General features: G+C 39.4%; 1 protein-coding gene across 1 annotated transcript in view; it reads left to right on the top strand.

Moving 5' to 3' along the window:
- Positions 1–6,009: 6,009 nt before the first annotated feature.
- The window catches only part of LOC121519743 (receptor-type tyrosine-protein phosphatase F), a 272,460-nt gene continuing 258,523 nt past the window's right edge, over positions 6,010–19,946 (top strand). Inside the window, exon 1 of the mRNA XM_041802600.1 lies at positions 6,010–6,464. The gene's annotated coding sequence lies outside the window, so the exon portion shown is untranslated. The remainder of the gene's footprint in view (positions 6,465–19,946) is intronic.

The following is a 19,946-nucleotide window of genomic DNA, read 5'->3' as shown; positions in this document are numbered from 1 at the left end:
TCCTTCAAACAGGATTTATGTCCAAAATTACCTCCAGCAAAGTTTTCTTGTAAAGTGTGGTGCCTATGATCTATACAGAACAGTAAAGAAAAAAGGTTTCTGGATGTCTAAACTCTGTTTTAACTGGTGCATGTCACAATTAGTGCTGAGCTCAAAGATCTTGAACCTTTTAGCTTTAGAAATTAACAAAAATGATGTAACGTCAGTGCGCAACTGCAACTGTGGTCAGCTTTTTGGTCAGTGTATTAATTTCTTTACAACATTACAATTTTTTTAGAAATAGAAAATGTTTGAAATAATTTTCATATTTCTTCTGACATGTAGCTGCTCAATTAAGGCAAAAATCTGGATTAATCTGACGGATATTAGGTTTGGGATTATGATGTAAACCAAAAATTATTCATTTTTCTCATGATGCCATATCTGTATAACAAAATCTGAAAGTTAGTTTGGAGAGTTCTTGGTCTAACTCCTTAAAGCCAGAGAGGTTCTATAAAACCAAGTCATTTAACCTTTTTGGGTAAATAATGGCTGCCTCTCTGTCTTCTATTTTAGTTCTCTCACTTTTCAAACCAACCTACTGTGGCCTCTCTGCTCCTCACTTAAATAAAAGTAAGAGCTGTTTTGATGGGAAGTACAGTGCTTACACTGTCCTGGAAAGGAAGTGAGGTTGCACTATATTAACCACACAATGAAAACACCTATGGACAAAATGAGTGCAACACAGTGTGAAGCACCACAATCATCATCATTTCATAATGGTTATTGACAATGAAACTTAATTAATTGCCAGTACTTGTAGCCTACTTTTTTCTTTAGTATGAGGGAACAACAGCTTTACCAAACCATCTGGAACAGCTTAAGGGGTTCTCAAGGAAAATAAGAACTATTTTTATTCCACAGTTATAATGTGAGACTGTGTTAAGCAGTCTAGATTTACATGGAGTGGGCTAAACCAGGAGTTCCCAAATGTTTCAGCTTGTGACTCCCAAAAATAACAGTGCCAGAAACTGGGGACCCTACTGTGTTGGTTAAAGTGTGTAATGTTGTACAAACTCACTAACAGACCTTTACTAACACTGGCATAAGAACACAGCCACTTTAAATCCAGAATACTGCTGCATATAGTCCGTTATAAAGGTAAACTCCATAAAAACAGGTAATCTTCAGCAGGTTAAATAAATGTAATAATAAACAGGCAACATCTGTGTGTGTCTCTGTGGACTCTTACAGAGCAGCAGACCTCTAAGCTGTTGCAGTTAGTGCAAATTTATTTTTGTGGATTTTTTACACATTCCAGCATAAATCTCACATCTCACAATCACATGTTGTTGATTAATTCATGTACGTATTTACATAGTTTAAGGGCTATAAGCATGAATGCATTACTTGTGATGTAATTAAGGCACATAATTAATGCAATAATATTTCTACATGGCATTAATCACATGCTTTACTGTTCTTTTCAGCACACTTTTTCTAAGCCACTTTATCGTCTCCCTGCAGCCACAGTGAGGTTAAATAATTCCACCACTGTTCCTTAATGTCCCTAACCTGACACACCAGATAGACAATATCCATTGCATGGTAAGTATTTCACATTCATCCACGAAATCTCCCATACAAAGCATTTTGGAAGGGCAGGATTTAAAAAAAAAAAAATCTCATAAAGTGATTTGACAAACATTCTGTCTGTCACATACACATACACATAGAGGCCAATCAGAGCAACAAGACAAAATGACATAGTATACAGACATAGCATACAGCTCCAGTGGTAACCTGAGCCTGGCAGACAGGCGCTGCTGCAGGCTACAAACGGTGGAGCTTGTGGTTGGATAGAAGTCGGTAGAAGTGCATGAACATCTTCCCTGCAAATTGAAGCTTTCAGCGTGGCTGTGGCCTAGCTCTGATTAAAAAATGCCACTAATACTAAAGCTACATTTGAGCTAATGCTACACCGGCGGGAACTATTGTGCATACCAGCTTAGAGTCCAACTCAAATTCTGCGTGGAATGTGAATGTTGTCTGATAAAACTGGTGTTAAATCATGGCTACATCTGAGCTACTTGCTACACCGGTTGATGCCATTGCCAGTAAGGGAGAGTGGGGCATAACCTAACACTTTTTGTATTTGGCTCAATAATTTTAAAAATATTTGAGTTACACTAATCATATTGTTATATGATCAACATACACATCTCTGCTACAAATTTACAATTGAAGTTTGTTTATGCTTAATGGCTTTTAGTAAAATTGAGCTGGGAAAAATAATGAAAAAAATTAAATCTACTGCTTCAATAACTACCATGTAATATGTGAATTATTCTATTCTCTTTGTGATGTTTGAAGAGTCATGTTTGAATATTTAAATCATGGGCTGTACAGGAAATTTTCTTTTATTCTTTATTGTATTTAAAGTCATCTGCTCTCAGGTGACAGAGAGAAGTATTTGGGGTCAGAGGCTGTCCGAGGTCAAGGCTTCTGGCTGTATGGTTTACAGACACGGGAACCTCTTCCACCAGGATTTCTCCTCCTCTTCCTCCTAGGCCTCCTCCACCTGGGACTCGACTTGATCAAGTCTGTCCCTCAGGTGGTCTGACGTTTCAGCGTGTTGTTCTTCCTTCTCCACCAGAGTCTGTTTGATGGAGTCCACAGACTCCAGAAGAGAGGCCTTTTCTTTCTCCCAGTCCAGCCGTTGCTGATCCATGATCTCCTGGGCCTGCTGCAAGGAGGCCTTCAGGCTGATGCTCTCTTGGAGGAGACTTGACCTGTCCTCCTCCCACTGGCATTGTTGGTCAGCCAGGTCATTTTTGGCCTGGGCCAGTTCCTCCTCTATTTAAGAGGTTCTGATGGTCTATTCCAGCGGGAGTCCTGATTTTTCCTCCTCCCACTGTTGTCTCTGACGTTCCTGGTCCTCCTTTGCCAGGTGGAGAGCCGTCTCCAATCTCAAGGTTGTAACCTGGCTGGTCCCGGCTACAGGGGGCTGGCTAACAGGAGCAGAGAATAAAGGTTTGGATTCAGCGTTACCCTTTCCTCCAGAGATTCAAATAAACTACATTATATACGTGTAGCATACGGGGAGAATTTGTAAACCTGGCACAGTGAGCAGTCTGAGGAAGACACATAAGCCGAGCCTAAGCTAGGCTAAGGAGGAGGACAGGGAGGCTATGAGAAAAGCAGCTAAACTGCGAGGGTGCTTGTAGTTAAGTATATGTACGCGTAATAGTACAACAGCTATGAAACAGTAGTGATGAGCTGTAGATAGAGTCAAAAATTAAATGAAGCTTAGCGTAAGTTCAGTCAGGAAGACCATATTCTCCATGCGGGTTTAGTAGTTCATGCCTGCACTATTTCATGCACTCCCTCCTTCTGCTCTCTGTCACATCATAACCAGCTGTTCACATCACCTGGTCACACCTATCCAATAGCACTGCTCCACTTCCTCATTGTTAGCCTATCAAATCATTGCTGCCCCTTTTAAATGTTGCTTTCTCCTCCATCAGTTCATTCATGGCATGGTTCCGAGTGACCCTCCACCTCCCCATCACTGCCAAGTCTACAAGTCCATCAACGTTCATATGGACTAAGATGACTTCTTCAGCCATCACCACCACCACCAGTGTCTGGACTCCATGGGGGGATAGATCTTTCCGTCGTTTAGGGCAGACACCCTTCGATCACGCTATGTCCTTGTGGATTTCAAGCGCCAAAGAGACTCTGACAATAATTCAATTTAATATCTATGTAAATAAATATTATTCATTATCTCACATGTAAAATAAAATGTTATCTTTTAATCAGTCATTGGTCTCTCATGATTGAACTGTAGTGTAACTGAGACATAGGAAAGTGCAGCTTTTTCTTGTCCTTGTTGGGATGTGTAATGGCATGAGACAGCAAGGGAGCTGCAGCACTAAGAGGAAGTGATGCAATACGCTCACTGTACGTCAGCTGTATCGGTGGATAGGGACCTGAGGATGAGCAAAGTGAAGTGTAAAAACAGAAATTTAGGAGTTTTATACAAAATCTATAAATTCTCATTATGTTGTCATGCATCCAGTTTCAACCCAGTATACCCAAGAAGTCCTGTGAAAGGTATGAATAAGAATTGGAGCAACAGGGAGGTTTGCAAGTCGAGGCAGACATACATACATACATACAGACATACAGACAGCTCTCCAATTACAGTAGTTACATGGGTAAAAAAAAAAAACAACTCTTTTTTAAAGGCATCTCATGATCCTCCCACTGGTGTTTCAACTGTTGGATCCCCTGGGCTAAACCTCTAAAAATATCACTATAATTACTTGTCATCAGACCTGCCCATAGATTTGACTGGGCCCCTCAAAAACCCAGTGAACAGGCCCTCCCCATTTGTGATTTACTGACGATATAAATGCACGTATGTTGGATCAGTGGCATTGATACTATCAGTTATCTAATTTTGGACCTGAAAAGTTAGTCAAGCTGTAATTAGGTTCTGATGTTCAAATAATTTATAAATGCCACTTTTAACCCATTTTTTACTGCCATTCAGTTACTGCTGATTTTGCCCCTGCTATTTCCACATTAAACCAATTTTTTCCACTTTTTAACCCCTTTCACTAGCATAGCTGTCTATTTTGCCACTTTTAAACCCCTGTCTGCCTCTTTTTAACAGCTTTTCACCATTTTCCCCCTCCATTGTTGCCACTATTTTCCTTTCTCAACCCATATTTACTGCTTTTTCCTATCTTTTTTTGCATCCTTTAACATATTTTTTCACTGCTGATCCATTTTAACCACTTTTTAACCACTTTTCACCATTTTACTGCCCAATTTCAGAACTAATTTCCTTTCTTAACCCATATTTGCTGTTTCACCTAATTTTTACCACTACCTAAACATTTTTTGCCTCTCTTTCACCACTTTTCACCACTCATTTTTGGCCATTTTTACCACTTTAAAACCGTTTTTGTCAATGTTTGCCATCAGTTGGAATTTCACATTTATTTTTCCCTAAGGTATTACATTTCATTTTATTATATTCTCTGGTGTCCTGGCAATTGAGCACATTATGGTTTAGCTATGAAATCTGACATTACTGTCCAAATAGTGAATTTACCAATCCACACTGTTAACATTACCAATACATGGGTAATTCTCTTTTTAAAGAATTGTTTACTTTTTGAAAATGCTTTATTGTCCTACAGCATAAATAAATAATTCATTTTTGTTGCTTTGGTAAGAGTGGTTATTTTTCAGGTTAAATATTAAATATAGTCATCACAGCTTAACTTTACAATGGACCAGGATTTTCCTGACCTCCATGGGCCCCTCAGTTGGCTGGGCCCCAGAAAGCACTTCCCTTTTTCCCTTATGGGTGGCCTTGCTTGCAGTTATGACATCTTAATTAAAGCCTGTTTGTTGTTTATTTCTGCTGGTGCAAATTATAAACATAAAAATGGCGTGGTGAGAAACTGTTAGGGTAAAAATTGAAGGAATGGCTATTGTTCCACTGTTTTTGCCTTTCCATTGTTACTACTACAATGACATCATGAGTGTTTTGAGATGGGAGTAACGCCCCTGTGAGGTTTTAAAACACAGATAAAACAGTCTGCATTTTTCTTAATGTACTTGTAGGTTTGTCTAAGATATGTTTTTGTTAACAAGGCAACACACCATTACCACTTCACTTGGCAAGTTTTTTTTATTCAACTGTTACAATAAGAGACTGCAGTACGAAGTCTAATGCTGGTCAACTGGTTATATTCATAATGCCATCCCTTGTTGTCTGGTCTTAGCAGGTGCAAAGTGTAAACAGGAATAAAAATGGCAGGTTTGACATCTCGTCTCTCATGCATACAGGACCTGAGGAGACAAGAATGAATGGACACAGCAGCGAGTGTAGCCGAGTCGATCCGAAAATCCTGCTGACCGACCTGTATGTGTTTTCTTCCACAGAGAGGCAGAGAGAGAAGCGTGACTGTGGAGGGATAGACGGAGCAGCTCTCTAACCTCCCACTGCTCCTTCTGTTGGAGGGGAAACCTGTGTGCTTTAACGAATAAACTTGCAAGAGACGAAGAAGCAGAAAAAGCAGAGATTTACTTGCGCGAGAGGAGATAACATTTGTTCTCGTCTTCTCGCGTGCAGGCAACGACACTGAACACTTGAGCGGAGCTGACGTTAACCCGTTAGCGGCGAGACACGGGAGCTGCTGCTGCCACGAATAGATCCAGTATCCACCACGACCTCGGTCGGCCGGCCGGGATAGGACCTCGTGTTCCTCTGGGCTGCCAGCGGACTCCTTTTCCACCCCTCTTCTTTTACTCTCCGGGCTGGTTCTACCTAACTTTTGTATTTTGTCGCTGTTAATTTACATGAAGTGGAATTGTGCTTGCTACAAAGTGGAGACGGGACTAAACGTTAGCGGTTCAGAGAAGAAGAGAAATGCCAACGGCGGTGACAAAGAGGAGATTCAGTAAGTGCACCGTTATCTTTTTTGAATGTCCCCCATTGAACTTGAGACGGAGCTTTTAGCGGTGTCGTTAGCTAACTTGTGGGGAATTTACAAACAGTATTTGTTTGTGTGTTTGTTGAGTGAGCTCTCTGAGCTGGTATTAGTTTGAAAATGCGCTGAAATATGTAACGTTAACGGTTAAATTTTGTCTGGCACAGACGGTGTTGGGCTAACGTCCGACAGCCACGCACACAGTTTGTTGCTGTTTTTATTTATGCTAACTCTAAATGTATATGCTAACTTTTACGAAATACGACATAAGAGCCGAGCGATAAATACTCTGCTCAGAGGAGGCTCAAATCAAATTCTGCCTCCGTTTTGGCAAAATATCCACAGAAATTAGGGCGAACTGGGGTAGAAGCAGATTTCACAAGTGATTTTCCATATGCAAACCTGCGCAGAGTTGGCAATAAACTGAGCGCAGGCACTTTTTCACTGAGCAAATTGACGTCGCTGTAGACTGTGGATGGATGAGAGCTTCAATCAAGCAGAAAATCTGTCGTGAATCAGTAATGAAACACAAATAGGAGCTGTGGCGGTCATGGGGCGTGAGCCTGTCGTCACCCTATTTTAGTGTCTTAATTGCAATGTGAGGAATTGCTCTCATATTGGACTTCACATTAAAAATGCCTAACCATAACGTGCGTTCTTACTTCATGGGAGCGCGTGCATGAATGCGGGAGCATGCCATCGCGCGCCTGAGCGCCCCCCCGGCATATGAAATCTTTGCTTTTTGTCCACTTATCATTACACGGTCAGGTATTTGAGTTCTTTGAAGCCCGTTAGTTTCAGGAGCTCCTTTCGCGTATGTCATTCATCTGCCCTTAAAAATCAGAGCTGCTGCAGCAGTGGCTGCGCAGACAGGTTTGATAGCATGCCTTTGCACCTTGCAGCTGAGGCAAAAGCATCATATTCATTCAAGGAGTACTAAATTGCAAAGCATTTTCCGCATCTACAGGTAAACTACGATATAAAATCATCTATGGCATCATTTTGGTCCTCAGCAGATCTTAAATAAGGGGGGTGTTTTTCTCTAGAAAGATCTCCAGCTTTGCATCAATCACACAGCCCTGTTTGATTTATTTAAACAAAGGATTGCATGCAACTTTGACTAGCTGAGGTAGCTCCATGGCCACCATTTATCAATCTATAACCCCGTTTATTGCTGCTGCAGACACAATGAAGAGACATAACCATGAGCCAACTGTAACAGGATGATACAGGGTGGGTTAGTTTCTTGGAATTGCATCAGAGTCTTTCTGCAAATGAATCCTATAGGCCTTGCTGCATGTTCAAGTTTCTTACTCTCAGCTCTTGCCTGCTGAAAATAATGTGATATGGTGCATTTCTGCTCTAAATTTGGGGTTATTTGACAGTGCAATGCCCAGCATTTTACCTATACACAGTGTTAGGCCTACCAGAGACAGTCCATCATGTAATATCTGCTTTGCATATCAGTTGTTCTGTTGACACTTGAGATTACATAAATGTAGGTGCAGAGCTCACTGTGATTTCTGTCATACACAATATGACTCCTTTTTGATATATTTTCATGGAAGATGCAGAGGTACCTGTTGTTATCTGGTTGATATGTGCTTTATTTAAATCTGTGCTGACAGTGCTGTTATGTCCCATGCTGCTGAAGCATGAAGTTTTTTCTCAATCACATTGGAGGGAAGCTGCAAGGTTTCTTTGTGTTCCTGCTTGCTGATTTATTTTGTTAATTCAGTTATTTTGAGTGCTTTTTTGGCAATAAAATGTCAACCTTTGACATTTTGTGTAAAATATGTTCATTTTCTTTAACCCTGATTTTAATCTTGGTGTTTATTTGAGGAATATTTACACATTACCGCAAGCTATTAGGCTTACTTTGTACTGCAACCACTTCAAAACATAAATGATTCATGTGAAGATGTATGACTTATTTGACCTAATCCTCATGACTCCTGGAGGATTACAGGTTGGCCCATGTTGGATCATTACATTGCTTTCTTCTTTTGTTTCTTGCCAGGGGGAGTCAACAGTTCGTTTGGTGAATGATTTCTGGGGATTTCTTGAAAGAGTGCCTGTAAAAGAAAGTAATCTAGGCCCTTAGCCGGTGACGTCACCCACCAGGCATGCATAATGTCTAATGCTGGGCTGCACAGAAGCAATTAGCGAGCATCGGCTTACTGACACTGCAATGTTTGTGTTGTGGTTTGACCTGTGACTAAACGAACCGAAACTCAAGTGAAACTCTAGATAGTTATCCTTGTTTTTCTTCTATATGTACTACATATCATTGTTTAACACACATTCCATGAGATATAGCTGAGGGAAAACAGTTATTTTCTCTTTTGCAACTATAAACACCGTCCTCATAGGTTTGATTTTTTATGCATTATTTCTTTCATGGAGGACCTAAAAAGCATGTATCAGTGTGACACCAGTGCCATATGTTCATTTTTGAATGCTAGATTTGTTTTTCTCATGTCTTTGAATGAAAAATTCTGCCTTAAAATGGACATACTCACATTTCTAACACTGTTGTTTTTCTGATCCGGTCACATCCCTAGCCAGCACAAGCATTTGTCCATAGCTGTGGTGGGTAGTTCCTAGCCGGCCTGGTCTGGGGCTTGCAGCCAGAGCATCTGCCTCAGCTTCCTGAATCCTCTAATGCCGGTGCTCCCTGGCAGGGACCGGTTTGAACGGTACTGTTAAAACAAAACCAGCTCCTCTGTGGCCACACGCTGAAAAACCACTCGGCACAACCCTCTCCCAGCTGACGCTTTCTCATGCTTTCCATATGGGTAAAAGCTTGGTAATTTCAGGGCCCTGGAGTTCTAATGAAAGGTTCTGCCCAAAGTGTGTTGGTCTGTGGTGGGCGGGATCAGCGTTTCTAGGCTTTATAGGGGATTATAAGTGCTCTGAGATGCTTCACTGGGCCACTGTTGGGGCGTTGGCACAGAGAAACCAAGAACTCTTTTAAAACAGCCAAACTGGTCTAAACTGGTTGTGATCAAGCTCTTTGGAGGTTACGGGGGCTTAAAGTTTACATTTAAGGCTGCAAATAAGGTTGGTAACAGTAACTTTCCACACAATCAGCTTCAGATACTCAGTGTGGAGATTTTACCTAGACTTCAGAGACACAGCAAGTAGCTACTATTGTCTTGTTTGGCATCCTCACATAGAGACAGGGGGCTTTCAGTAGCACGCTTGGCGGATTTTTAACAATACTTGTTCCTTAACGTCAGCGGCAAAGAGGCAAAGAGTGATTTACTACTCTGTCTGCGAGGGTAATGTAGGAGCAATTTGACTGCTGATTGAAACCAGGTCTCCCATTTCAGAGTCCACTGGTGGCATTATAAACCATTTACACCGATGTTTTACAGGGCGCCCCTGCAATAGGGAAAGTGGAAACAGACGCACGGCCTAAAAATGGCCTGCGCTGCCATATGACGCCTATTTTTATCCCCACCTTGTGTGATTTGTTGTTTTTTCCTCGTCAAAGTTCACGTGTGCTGCTGAGTGAAGTGGTGAATATGGATGACATTGAAAGGTCAGATGTTAATCAGCTCTGTTTTTCATTTATCCACAAGGACCTCGTAGAAAGCGAAGGTCTGCCTGCTTTTGATTATACAGCCTTCTCTGTGTAAGTGGGGAAACTTTTTCTGCCGCTCAAATGTGTGATTAACAACTGAAGTCCAGAAACTGTGAAAATTGGCTCAGGCAATTTGCTTTACCGAGACCTTGCGACATCTCTGCTCTTGTTCGCTATCAACATATGTTAGAAGGTAGCCATTACCTAAATGGACCAAGTACCCTTAATTATATTTTTACCACCTAAGCCTTAAAAAAACACAAAACTCATTATAGAGTCAAAGTGCTGCTGGAGTGCAAGAACAGGAGACGTCTTTAGAGGAATAAGTGCAAAGACTAATGAGTGAAGGATGTTGGAATTCAGTGGCTGAACCTTTAGGATGTCAGTGTTCGGTTAATGTCACTGGTAATGACTGAAACTAAACATTAGCAGCACCAGTAAAAAGCAGAGATAATTGACTCTGACTTTATTGTTTTGCAACACAGGATGTGTTCAGTTACAGTCATTAGTTTTCTTACCTTCACTTTAATAGGTTTGAAAGGAGGTTAAAGGTGGTTTTAATTCTGCATTTTGATATTTTAACTCCATGTTGTAACACAGTCTCATTAGAATAGAGACTTCACTATTACACACCATAAGGATTGATCTGTTGTTTTCTTGATTAATCAGTTTTCTGGGCTATAAAATGTCAGAAATGGAAAAAAGTGTGTTAGTTTCTCTTCAAGTCAAATATGGCACCCTCCAACTAGAGATTCACAATATTATCTGCATGATTTTGGAAATTTGCTTTAAGTGTTAATTGTCAATATGGGCAAATATGAACATTTCTGCTGGTATTTACAAGCAATGTATAATTATCAGCTATAAATCTCTGTGACTATTGGCTGTATGAATATGTTTGTGGAGTTTACAGACCTTTATCAGCTAAAGTCTTTTTCTTTCATCACCCTCATTCTTTAAACTTTGAAGTGTGTTTAGAGTGTTGAAGCATTAGCCTACATCTGAACTACATTAGATACCGTTGTTGATAATGATCTCAGCTAAAATAGACTTTAGCATAGCAGATATTGGCTAAAATCCAATATTATCCTTGCTTCAAACTTTTTCCTAATCTACAGATCAATGTTCCTTTACAACATTTTCAATTGGTTTCCAGAATTAATGAATTTAACTGTCATTTTCCAACATTGTTTACTTGTAAGATAAACAGATTAATCAGTTTTCAATTAATTGTTTTATGGATTAAAACAAACTCGATTCATTTATGCTGTGCTACAATACAAGTTAACAAAGATAACATAAGATATATGTTAAGCTAGAGTTGTGAATCTTTCATTATAGCATGATTCTGATTTATATTTGTGTGTGTCAGCAGTTGTTCACTTCTGTTCTTCTTATTTTAACTCTGGGTGATAGTGTATGATGTGAACTCAGGCTTTTGATTCATTCCTAACTTTCATTTAGTACACTTAGCATACAAATTAGGCCAGAATTCCACATCTTAATGCTTTTCTTAAGGGAAAATGGAGAGGATGAGTGTCTCATGGCTCCATAGACAGTGCAGGCAGTACACAGTACACAGCCATGTAACTATATTTAGACATTGTGAATCAATTCAGAATCATAGAAATTAGTATTTGCAACTTTGATGTGAACTGATCTTTTTCCAACACCTCTATGTGTCATAGCTGCATTATCATATTAGATTTTCTATGTCTAAAAGGATTTTAAAGACAAGAAGGGGTCAAGGTTACTAGTCTTCTGTTGAATACTCACTGACTGTCGAAAACATAGTTGTTCTTTTCTTGATTTTCTGACTTGAGATACTTGAGCCTTAACTTTTCAAAAAGCTGTAGAGCATCGCTCTGAAAATGTGCAGTTATCTCCTTATTGGTATGCATAACAAAGACTGTAGTGAGATGTAGAAACTGTTGCTATTCATCTCCTGCGTGATCTCAGATGGTCCCAGATGGCGTTGCATTCCTACCACACAGGCCATCTAATTATAACTTTTACCCACCAAGCACATAGAAGAGGATTGTTACAGGTGGTGTTATCGCTTTAATGTTTACCCTTGCTTCACATACCTGCAAATCTTCAGTAGCTGCTTGTTTTACTCCTCTCCACTGACATTTAAGTGTAATTATGTGAGGCATTTAATTTTCTGTAGGATACCCTCTGCAGCTGTAAATGGTTTAGATTATGTGTTGGTGTTGTTATTGAAAAGGATTTCAGTTGTTTTAATAGTTGAATACCCATAACAAAGTTTTTAACCACCCAGCCTGAGTGCCAATGGTATTGCCAGACCATGCATGTGAAAATAATTATTGTTTTTGTCTAAACATAGTATTTTGTGTCTGCTCAATGAGTTGGGCGCTTACTCATACCATGCCTGCTGGCAGTGTGGGAAAAACGTTTTTCATGGAGGTAATAAGAGTGCTGAATGTGACCACTACCTGCAGTGCAAAGATGGAAAAAACACTCGTATACAATGCAGTCTTCACCACGTAATAATATAGACCATAAATATCTTCATTTAAACATATTTTTATGGAGAAAAATATCCATCCACAGGCAGTGTACAGGCACTCACGCTGTGGTCGACTGATATTGATTTTTCAGGGCCGATACAATATCAATTATCAGTTCATGAGACTGGGATCCAATATTCGGTTTTAATTGGCTCTTATTCCTGCGACATCTAGCTTGTCAGATAGGTTTGAGAGCAGGGCATGAGGTGAGACTGTGGAGACAGAAAAAAAAGGGGAAGTTATACTTAACCCTCTGAGAACATTGTGCTATACAAAAAGTAGAGACACAGGTTATTAAAGGCTCTACAACTTTTGAACCATAATTCATAGCCATTTACTTTTTTCCCCTCTTGCAGGGGCATTGTGCTGCTCTAATGATGCTATCCACGCCTTCATAGCCCTTAAGGTAGCTTTTCTATAGAGCCTGGAATTTGGATGATTTTAAAGATTAAATACCCACCAGTAGTTTTTTTTTATCCATTTTAATTCATTTTTTTGTTAGTTTCTGCCACTAGCTTAGCATTAGCCACCATATTGTTTGTTTTCAACATGGGTTGTTTTATCTGTCACTGCATCATGCTTTGCCAAACCACGCATGTCTGACTGGGCAGCTCATGAAGTAGACAGCCTGAAAAGCTCATAATGGAGAGGAAGAGAGACAGAGAGCCCGTGATGTGGCCCTGTGTGTCACTGCAGGCAGCAACTGCTTTGTCACAGAATAATAATTTTTTTCACTTATTGGTCCTAGAGAGACGGTAGAACAGGTTTTTGCAAAAGAAGTCAAAGTCATTACACTTTACTGTGTCATTCATAAAAAATTCTGTTTAGTCTTTTCTTTTTTCTTTACAGTCCCATAACTTTTTATAGAAATTCAAGTGACATTGCTGCAGCACACATATTCTTAAATCCCAGATTGACCTGAAAAATGGATGTTTAGAGCTTGACTGTGCACCACAGGGTTGATGTTTTACAAGCTTTATAAGACATCAAGACAAAATGGTTACAAAAATATAGCTCAGGGCTTGAAGAGTTAGCAGAGGAGCCAAAATAGTGCACTTTTAAAAGCAGTTTTATTGGGGATCAGTTAAAAAAATGACAAGTTGATACAGATAAATGGCCAAATCCTGATTATCAGTTGACCCCTAGTTGTGATACCAAATTTTTAAATTTCAGTAAGACTCTAGTCAAATCAAATGATATTGATTTGTATTGTAATGTTACTTTTGGTTTAAAATATGACTGAAGATCCATAGTTTTTCAAAGCTTTGGTACTTGTTATTTCTAAATATTGATCATCAAAGTAAGTGAGATTGTGTCATTTCAAAGTAGATGGTACTAAGAAGTACCAAAGATTTTAAAAACCTTTGCTCGAACTGAATGTAACGTGTTTTTGAACTGTGTATCATTTAGTATCACCACTGCAGTGTGCTTGATCTGCTGTGTGATGAATCAAACAACCAACCAATATCTGTGGAACAATACAGTAGTGTTGTTGTTCTGCTGAAGAGAGGGCTCGTGTTTTGACACCACATGTGTTTGTTATTGTTGTATTGTGAGGGGCTTTGGTTGGGTGTAATCCTGCAGAGAGAACACTCGAAATGGGACAAAACACCATTGTTTTGTTTTACGCTCTCCCATATTACACTTTTATGCTTGCATAAAGAATAAATTGTAAACAATAATACGTCTGCAAATCCGTCAGACATTCCTTATTTTTACAGTGTTGAAAATATATAAAACCATCGAAGCCAACTTTGAATTGAATTAATCATTAAAGCCTTAATAGCTTCATGTCCCAGAGATGCCTGTTGTGTGTTATTACATTATCCACTGAGGATTCTAACATCAATTCTTTGGGATGCTCCTCCAGGGTTATGGCACAGTAGACAGTTTTATCACATCTTATGTATTGGGAAATGTACTGTTGAGCTGACAGGAACATGTGACATGCGTGTAAGACCTCGGTGCCTTGGCTGAGCATTTGCCCTGTCAGCAGAAGTGCTCCGATGACGCACTCTTTCATTTCAGACAAACGCTGGATGTGGACAAATGGAGCAATGGCTCACCGGCCGGTGTCATTCGTTTTGCTTGTCATTGTCAACCAATTCTTTTCAGGTTTTCATCTAATTAGAACACACACTCTCACACTCACACACCTACAAACACGCCGGCTGTACTAGAATTGATGCAGAACATTACATGAAGGTCAAACAGTCAGCCGTCTTATCAGGGCTGGACTTAAATGCCACATGCTCCATGCTTCAAAAGTGGGAGAAATGTGACAAATTCACACAGGTTATGTAGATTAAACGCTGACTAAAATGAATAATGAGCCAGTTTTCACACTGAGCTTGGCCTGGATTCTACATGTACTTTTTATTAATGGTGCAAGCCTACAAGGGATGGAAAAAATGTCTTTCTTGTCCTGTTTTCTTTATTATTCATAGTTGAAACTTAACATGCTATGACACTGTTGCATTACTGGTGAGAAAGTAGCCATATTTGAAGTGTGACAGTCATGAAGGCATTCTTTATTTATGTCATTTGAGAGGGAATCATGACTTTGCGTGTTTTAGCTTGCATGCTGTCTTTCAGTAGAAGGATGTCGGCACATTATAGCTGCGCCCAGTGTTTTTTCCTCTAAAAGCTTCTTTCCTCATGGGAATCTCTGTCCAAGCCATTACCCATTTTGGACTGAATGCAGTTATACAAGCATATGGACAGTCAGAGATTTTGTGCACTTTCAGGTGCAAAAAAATTCATACTGACTGATTCCCTGAAACAGAGAATTGGAAGTCAGTACCAAGACACCTTGTCTTTGAACACTCCACCAAATGCTTTTAGCTTATGGAAGCAGTAAAGACAATTCATGGCTGACAGTTGCAGCTTAAACTCCTTTAGAAGACTGACTTCAAGGCACTGGCCAAAAGACAGGCCAGAAGCACTTTTTGTAGAGTTAACAGAAAGTCAGTAACTGACCATGTGTTGACTGTAACGGTGAAGACGCTGTCACAGAAACCCTCACTGCCACTCGCTCTGCATGCTAAAGAACAACAGTGAATGGCACAAATGTGCCTGCCTTGCACTCCGTCTGTCCCGCTGATACGGCAGATGGATAGGATTTTAGGGAGGCAGGAAGAGGGGGAGGGGAAGGTGGGCTTTGGCAGTGAGGGACAGGGATGACAGCTCTTCATCCACGCAGGGCTACCAAGGGCCTTGGCTCTGAGCACCTACTGCATCCTTCTGACAGAGCCTTGATGCCATCAAAGGCCATTAGTGTTGACAGCATGTCATCGTGTCATACTGGAGCTCACGGTCAAGCAATGAATAAGTAAGAATAGTAAATAAAGATGGCACACTCAGAAATAAACATACAATTTTCCTAATGTAAGCCTGAAGATGTGTTCCCTCTTTTCTACATAACTTTTACACAAAAGCTCAACCAAGCTAGATATAAGCTGTACACACAAGGCTCTATTAACAATATTTACCCTGCTGTCTTCATGCTGTTTCAGCCTGCAGACTTTGCTTTGAGCAGAGGCTGTCTAGAAAAGCCTCCACAGCTAGTGCTTGAGAGATGTTTTTTGAGATGGCGTGATTTGATTTAACTCGAATGCATGACACAAGTGAAGACAAGTGACTCTAATAAAGCCATGTAATGCAATAATTCAGTGACTGAATTAAGGACTGAGCAAAGCTTTGAGGAGTGCTCTTCTCACAGCCAGGCTAAAAACACACCAAAATCTTTTTTTAAGACTTAAGTATAAGACTCCTGACTGTGAATAATTTAGTTTTGGGGCTTTGGCTTGTGCTTGTAAAGTACTGGAATGTGTGAAGAAAGTTTTGTATGGTCAGACTGTAAAGAAGCCTGTCTTATTTCTTATGTAACGGTGTGATAAATAATTAATTTCTTCATTAATTGCAACAGTTTGAGACAGTAAACATATACAAATATGCCACAAACATGCATGTGATCGTTTAATCCCTATTGCTTAATAATGTATATGGATAATTCAATCCAAACATACATTTTTTATGATTCAGGATCTTATTAGAATAATTTAAGTTGTTTAAATATTCATTGCTTTTATGTCACAAACTCATGACACCGCCCCCTGGTGAGCAAGAAAGGCTTCCAACTGCTGTTCACTATGGAGGACTCAACAGTTTTAGTTGCAAGCTATGCAAATTAGCCCAGTTTTATTTTTTTACTGCAGGAACCAATGGGGAGACAAGCATGGGTTATACTTCCACAGAAACCTGTCAGAGAATGAAACCCCAAAAGGAAGTAAATAGGGGATTAATGTAAACAGACATACTGCTGTCCCTGTAACTTGGACTAGACAGTAGCGCTGAATAGACTTCTTCTAATCCTGCCTTCAGATGTTGTGTAAACCTGAACACTGACACACAGATGACAGTGAGCATAGCTAATATACTGTGATAATCAAGAATGTTCTGCCCCTCTCTTCCCAAACGGCAGCATAATTGACTTAAATGCACCAAAGATGCATAAATCAATCTATAATTTTGTCGACTTCTATGCTAACGGCTGTGTTCTTCTCTGGTATCAGTAATTTAGATATGTGGTGGGCAACTGGCAGCTTGGAAGGTCAGCTGGGGCTTTTTACACAATTTTTGACCAGGCCGATCCAAAGCAAACTGTGTTGACTTACTTTTCCATCACCGGTTTGGTCTCACCAGGCTGTACCGAGCTGTGTCCATTACGGTCCTACTCTGGAGCAGACCAAAGCCAGCCTGCCCTACCAATGTCACTGTGGTCCTCAAGCTATTTTCAGATATCTAGAAACTGGAAAAAGTAGGAAAATGGGATAAAGTCTGCCATGGAAACATAAAAAATAGCAACATTTCTACGATTATCTTTGATTACTGGTATATGTTAGCAGGAAATGAGAGAAATAATCGACTGTAATTGTTGCTGCCCAAGTCTTTTCTATGCATCATTAAATGCATATAAAAAGAATAGAAATTTAAGTAAAATATACTAATACAGCCATTAACTTTTATTTTCGTTGCATCATAAAAGCACTTTATATTGACTTAAAATTTGTGTTAAGCTGATTAAATTAAGCTAATCTATTTGCATTTTCAAGATGAACGCAATATATTTGCTCCTTTTGTTAAATTAAAAGTAATTATAATTGATAAATTGAGTGTTGCACAGTTTGCACCAATTTGCCCCTCTGGTAGTGAGAATAAACATAACGTGGCCCTCTCAGCAATCAAAGTAATTAAAATAGTATCCCAGGTGCTGTAAGGTTCCAAACTGACAAGCACTTTGAGTTAATATTTTTTTTGCAGTTGTCAGGCCATGTAAAAATGTCTCATTTTGAGGAGTTGTAGGATAAAACGTCTGTTGCCACAGTGCCAGCTGGTGTTCAGTGGTAGCTGCCACTGTTAAAAGCTCCTCCAGGTCTCTGTGCAGTCATGTGACTGAAAATCATGTTTAGATATCCACTTATAAAATACTTGTGAATGTATGAGATTTTAATTTTTTACCCATGTAATGTAATGATGCCACCATTTTCACCATCAAGCCCAGTAATAACTGGTGTACTAACCTATTTCATGCTTAGATTTAAGAATATACCCTACTTAAATTGAGACATCTTACCATACTCCACAGCTTGTTATATCAGTCAGTCCAGTGTGATATTGCTTAAATTAATCAAATAGTATTTGAAACTGGGTAAATTGCCAACAGACAAGCCTGAAATTCTTAATACTTCCCATCAGGGACCCGGTTTTATTCCACTCTTGTATCTCTGAAGTAACAGGAAAATGAAGAAGCCTTGGGACTATTCAGCTCACTTTTAATGAAACATCTGAGCAGTGACCAAAATGATAAGCTGTTTCCTGTGTCCTGTTTAGATACAAGTGGGCCATGATAATATAAATGATCCACGACATAGCTGCACATTACCAGCATTCATCAGGCTTACTTTAAGTACATTTCAAGGTTACACACTGTAGTGGAGAGCTGAAATCATGTCGAATTTTCCTAACTGTAGTCAGAGAGTAATGGAATATCACAGTGCGAGGTTACATTAGGTGGTGTAGGTGCTGGAGGAAGAGGAACTCATTTGGCTGTCTGTAATAAATGGAATTTATTGTATATTTAATGTTTATGGATAGAGGATAAAAGGCTGCTTTCCATTACAGTAAGGTCTACAGGTTATTTTCCATTGTGGTACATCCATGGGTGTGGCAGATCGTTTATACAAATCCATATTTTTTTATTATTTTATTATTGTTTGTATTTATAGGTGCAGATATACAAGCAAAGAATAAGAGCTACTACAACATATTATAACATTTACAGCCTGAACTAATTCCCAGTGTTTATTACCAAGTGGAGTTTTATTAAAAGAAAATTCAGTCGCATACAAATTACACTCTAGAAGACAAAACATAAATGTAAGGAAAACATTCAAATAAATGTGCCATCAAAAAGGCATAAAAGACCCGAGGTATGACACCTGATCATCCATGACTACATGCCTGATCAGACTCAGACTCCTGCGCTCATGTGATCATAGTTTTCATCTATTGAAGGGTTATGCTAATAAGTAGTTTTACATGTTGAAGCCCTGAAGGTAGAGGCAGTCTGTACAAATACGACTTCATGAAAGGACAGTTTACAACCTCCATAGATCAACCCTGAAGAACTGAGCAACATGTTTAACCAGGTCACTGAACACAGAAAAAAACAGCTTATGTAAAATGCATTTGTACAGATAATATTAGAGACACAAAACAAAAGAATATCTTTATATAAGGGATGCTCTTTGGCATCTTATTTCAAGTCTTTTTAGCACAATTTAAATTAAGATAACTGGTTAAGTCAGGAGACTCAGAAGTTAGTGAAAAGTAAGCGCAGTTTAGTAAACATGGTTGCAGGCAAGACATGACTAATGTATTTTCCCATTGTGGCTGATGTTAGCAGTATTAGCACCTAGCCTACAGTCCTCCTACAGTACTGTGCTTAATGTGGTTATGCATTCCTTTTTAAATGGTTAAAACAGTTTAAACTAACAAAGCTTTATGATAAACCATTCAGAGGTGCATGGAATGGACCTTTGCTGATGTCTTCTATGTTGATATTTCCAATCTCATTATAGATACTGATACTAGTAAGGCAACAACTAGCATTGTTATGAACACCAAGTCTTACCTGTATACTGCACCTTTTACAAAATTAATTCTCTAACAATAATTTATTCTACAAATGTTAATAAAAGAGAAATATGCATTATCTTTGGCATGAGCAGCAGACCTGTGAGGATCTGGAGAAGATGCTGATGAACTGTA

The sequence above is a fragment of the Cheilinus undulatus genome, linkage group 13 (genome assembly GCF_018320785.1).
Source record: "Cheilinus undulatus linkage group 13, ASM1832078v1, whole genome shotgun sequence".
Lineage (NCBI taxonomy): Eukaryota > Metazoa > Chordata > Actinopteri > Labriformes > Labridae > Cheilinus > Cheilinus undulatus.
The sequence above is the reverse complement of the archived record's forward strand: the minus strand, read 5'-3'. Positions and strand labels throughout refer to the sequence as shown.